The following is a 5,688-nucleotide window of genomic DNA, read 5'->3' on the forward strand; positions in this document are numbered from 1 at the left end:
GTCTGGGAGAGAGAGAAGTCCATGAGGAAGGAGAGCTCAGCAATATATGGATCTGAAAGATGGAGGAGGATCCTTAGTAGCTGTCCAGATGGGAGAGACAGAGGGGGGGAGGGTATTCCTAAACCTAAACCCAAATATTGCCTTGCGCTTTCCTTTCCCGTGGACTTTCTCGCAAGTCTTCGTTCCCGCGAACATGAAAACCAGCAATGGTCAAAGGTTTAGAAGACACTAGTATAACATATCCATATAGCTCGCGATATAGAAACATAGTCAAAAGTCACACGTTCCCTAAATAAAGTGTTAAGACATGAGTAATATGATTCTGGGAATGCCCATTGGTAGCGCACATTATGGCAATGATGGGATACATACAACCTACAAATCCTTGGGTGGTTCGCACCCCATAAAATGACTCGAGGTCACCATTACATGACCGGTGTCTTGTAACTAGAGTAGTCCTCTATATTGACAAAATAAGTATGAAACGGCATAAAAAAAATGTATCACCCATTCACAGGTTAGGGGATAACATGTATGATTACTGGGCGACACCGCAGCTGAGATAACCACTAATCTAAATCTGGGATTAAAGAGGACTTGTCGCTTGCTAAAAAAAAAAAATAAGTGCCTTGTAAAAATCCCTGAGCTCCCCTGATTCTGCCGCTCTTTTCCGTTTTGTTCTGCGTTGCTCCATTGACAAGTTATTCACATTTGTTGTTTTTGGAGCACAATATGTGAAATCTCCTTCAGGAGTCTTCTCGGGGGGGGGGGGGGGGGGTATACGCTTTCACTCCTCACCCTCAGATGCTGCCAGTCACAGCTCAGCAGCTTGATCTAGCAGTCTACCAGCATCAAGAAGGAAGGGATGAAAGCACACGTCCCCAGAGAAGACTGAAGAGACACCTAATTGCACTGCAAGAAGAGATTTCACATACTGCGCTCCAAATAAAACAAATCTGAATATCTCTGCAATGGAGCAACGTAGAGCAAAATGGAAAAGAACAGCAGAGTCAGCAGAGTGCAGGGATTTTTTTGCAAGATATTTAATAAAAAAAATGTAAGCAAGTGATAGGTCCTCTTTAAAGTTGCTTATGTGAATGAAGCAGAGTAAGAATGTGCTAAAGACAGTGAGTGGATGGGTGGTTGCACTTTCCCATTATTGCTCTAAACACCCACGAGTCTTTTGAATTCCCATTGTCAGGATTGGTGGGAATCTCAGGGGTTTATCCACCAGTGGATAGGTGATATATGTTTTTCATAGAGCAACCCTTTTAAGTTACGCTACCCACACACATAACATGAGCGTCAACCAAACTGGTAGGAGCTGACCATCTAAAATGTATGGAGGTGTCCGACTGTCCTAGACTTCTAAGCAGAAAAAGGATTGGGCATCTTAAATTTCAGTATGCCTGATCCTTTTATTCTCATGGTAGATAAGGAAGCAACTAATTACCCTTTTACTCTTAAAAAAGACACATGTAAGCTTGTCCAAGCATGGCATGCGTGTGTGTAAAGGAAGGGGGTCAGGAGAGATGATTTTCAGCGGATGGAGCTTCACCCAGTGGTGTATTTAGGCTTACATTAACTTATTTTGCTTGACATTGATGTTTTCTAACTTCTCAAAATGTCTATCATGTAGGAGCCGATCATTCATCATTATCTTGTGCCATGTAAAAAAGAAGGAAAGCAGATGGAGAGGAAATAAGAGCAGGATAGAAGCTGTGCTGTTAGCTGATAAAGACAGGAGCGCCATGGATATACACAGAGATTTCATCCAGCCTGTATTACCGGGAGGAACGCTCATGAGAAACGACTTGTGTTTCCGATCTAGATTACAAAACTGCAATGCATCAGTCACTGTGGTCTAAAAAGTAAATATATGGCATTGTTCCCTGTGAAAACAAAAACATAGGATCTTAAATTGTGCCATCCCTCTGCTATTCCTCCTGGAAATGCATGTATGATGTATGGGAATGGGTACATGATAAGGTGTGTCAGAGTGTTTGGAGATGGTCCTAATTGACAAGGGGAAGGATGATAACCACTACTAATTTATTATTACATTTCCTGGAGGAAAGAAGAATAGTGCAGGGAAAAAAAAACATCTAAAAAATTTAAAAAAAATTATGAGAAAATATGTAAAAAGTTAACAAACGAACACTACAGAATTAGTTTTGACCAAACAGAGCAGAAGTTCTCTGAGGATCAAATGTCAGAAGATACAAGCACGGAAAAACCAAGTGCATGCGGAACACTTTGGCTGACAATTATGGGGTGCGGTGCCTGCGATGGGTGCACTATGTCTTAAGATCAGTAAAAAGGGTATATTAATGGGGCTTTGTGGTTTCTGAAAAGCCCTATACGTTATTTAAAAAAGAAATACAAACTCTGCCCTACTCACCATTCCCAGGTCTGATGTCGACTTTCCACCGCTGTATGGATTGCAGTGCTGCGGTCAATCAAGCCGCTGGGCTCACTGATTGCCTTGTTGACTCAGTGTTGGACCCGGTGAGGGTGAGTGAGGCGCATATTGTTTGTTTTTAAAACAAAGTTTTACGCAATACACAACAAAATTTCACAACATAAAAGAATCGGCGTAAAATGTATCTTTGCACTTGTTACAAGGTACATTCCCATGACGTTCTACAGCTGTCTAGACAGTAAGAATGCCTTCTCCCCTTGCAATCCTGCTCTCCAGTTACTGACCTGCAAGTGATGGACATTACCAGGTGCAACGACGGACAAGACCGAGATCAGGCAAAATGACAAATAGCATTGTGCTAGGGTAGAGGACGAATAATAAAAAGAGCAAAGGTTTGGGCCACCAAAAGCGGACCCTTGCCTGGCACTCACTTGACATGCCTATGTCATGAAACTGCTGCAGTCAATCAGGGACCACTGATCGGCTGCAGCCTTTCAGTATTCTATTCAAAAGTAGAAGACAAAAGGCTGCAACAGATCAATGGTCCCTGATTGGCTGCAGCAGTTCCATGATATGGCAGTGTCATGTAACCTCTGAAAGAAGCAGCAATCCATCTTTGGCTTTTCCACCAGTGTCGCTGCCAGTCGCCACATAGTGCCAAGTTTAAAGCTGTCCTTATTTCTAATCCCGGTCCATACAAGGGACCAGCATCACTAGACTTATGACTTCAGGGTATGTCTGTACAAAGGGTACAAATGATCATTACATTTTCACCAATATTTTGTTTTAAAACCCCCTCAATTTGTGAGTTTTTTGATTTGCAACAAATTCTGTTAGCAATTTGCGCCTTTTTTTTTTATTTGTTTTCAGATTCTTTTATGTCAATGTGACTTTTCCATAGGTTTTGGAATAATTCATCGAATATGATTGTTATTTTTTTAAAAGTTGCAAAACTTTACGCAAATGATATTCTATTTATGCTAGTTAATTGGCGCTGTGTGAGCCGCAAAAAGTGCAAAATGAGTCAAAGACAGAAAAAGAAGCGCTTTTTTTTATTTTGTGCAAAATTCGTCAACTGCGTGCTCCAAAACAAAATGACCCCCAAAAAAATTTGGGGGGGGGGGGACGCTATAACCTAGTCCAAGCGGGAAGTGGCCGGGAGCGTCTCTTTCTGCCGGTACTGCTGTGCGGTTTGCAGATGATGTCAGTGCCGTGCATCAGATGTACAGTTTGTGCAGACACCGGCTACAATCCTTGCAAGCCACAAGTTCCCAGGATCTTGCAGTTGTTTTTCACCTACCGAAGACCCAGGAGGGGGAATGTGCGGCACCTGTTTGTTTGGGTAGGGACACAGTATTACCAGCCCTGGAATGAGGCTGCATTTCCTTTCCCTTTCTATTGACTTTATGGCTCAAGGCTAGCAGCTCACACAATAAATTGGCCAAACAAATTCCATCTGGCTAACACTATATCTCCCCCCATCTGACTCGGTCAACAAACTCTAGTATTGGAAGAGGGTCCTCCAATGACGGCCAACTGTCTGCCGGTGAAGGGGGTCGGAAGGAAGATGACATATTCTACATAGCAACAACGTAGACGGCACTAAACAGCTCTTCTTACTACATATTACGCATCAAATATTCTATAATATTAACCTCGGAGCCTGTTTTCACCTTCCTGACGAGGCCAAATTTTACAATTCTGACCCGTGTCACTTTATGCGACGATAATAACCTCGGAACACTTTAACAGATTCCGCTGATTCTGAGACATTTCATGACATATCGTAAAACGGCAAAAAAATGACTTTTGTGTGTTGAAAATTTGGGCGAAAATCTTGAAGATTTCAAAATTTTCAATCTTTTCATGCTTATGCCCTTAAAACCAAAGACTTATGTCACACAGAATAGTTAATAAATAAATGCATGTAATAATTTCCCACATGTCTACTTTACATCAGCACAATTTTTCAAACATCACTTTTTTTTTTTTGTTAAGAAGTTAGAAGGGTTAAAAGTTGACCAGCGATTTCTCATTTTTCCAACAAAATTGACAAAACCATTTTTTTTTAAGGGACCACATTACATTGGAAGGGACTTTGAGGGGCAGAAAATACCCCAAAGTGGCAAAAATTCTAAAAACTGCACCGCTCAAGGTGTTCAAATCCACATTCAAGAAGTTTATTAACCCTTCAGGTGCTTCACAGAAATTAATGTGGAAGGAAAAAATTAACTTTTAACTTTTTTTTTCACACAAAAAATCTAATTTAGACCCATATTATTATTTTTTTTTTTTGCAAGGGTAACAATAAAAAATTCGACCCCAAAATTTGTAGTGCCATTTCTGCTGAGCATGCTGATATCTCATATTTGAGGTAAAAACACTGTTTGGGCACACGGCAAAGCTCGGAAGGGAAGGAACACCATTTGATTTTTTTAATTTAAAATTTGCTTGAATAATTAGTGGACGCCATATTGCATTTGTAGAGCCCCTGATGTGCCTAAACAGTGGAAATCGATCACAAGTGACATCATGTTTGAAACAAGACCCCTCGGGGAACTTTTCTAGATGAGCATTGAGCACTTTGAACCCCCAGGTGCTTCACAGAAGTTTAGAACGTTGACCAGTGAAAATAAAAAAAATCACATTTTTCCCATGAAAATGTTTTTTAGCCGCAAACTTTGCATTTGTACAGGGGTAACATGAGAAATTGCATGATACACTTTGCTGGGCAATTTCTTCTGAGTATGGCGATACCCCATATGGGGTGGAAACTACTGTTTTGGCACACAGTAGGGCTTGGAAGGGAAGGAGCACCATTTGATTTTTTGAATGCAAAATTTGCTGGAATCATTATCGCATGCCATGTAGTGTTTGTAGAGACCCTGATGTGCCTACAAAGTGGAAATCCCTCACAAGTGACCCAATTTTAGAAACTAGATCCCTCAAGGAACTTATCTAGATGTTTAGTGAGTACCTTCAACCCTCAGGTTCTTCATAAAAGTTTATGACGCTGAGTCATAAAAATAAATACAAAAAAATCACATTTTCCCACAAAAAAATGTTTTTAGACCCCACTTTTTTATTTTCTCAAGGGTAACAGGAGAAAATGGACCCTAAAATTTGTTGAGCAATTTTTTCTTAGTTTGCTGATACCTCATATGTGGGGAAAACTACTGTTTGGGAGCACAGCAGGGCTCAGAAAGTATGAAATAAGGTTTTGGAATGCAGATTTTAATGGAATGCTCTGCAGTTGTCATGTCGCT

This window comes from Ranitomeya imitator, chromosome 10 (assembly GCF_032444005.1).
Source record: "Ranitomeya imitator isolate aRanImi1 chromosome 10, aRanImi1.pri, whole genome shotgun sequence".
Taxonomy (NCBI): Eukaryota; Metazoa; Chordata; class Amphibia; order Anura; family Dendrobatidae; genus Ranitomeya; species Ranitomeya imitator.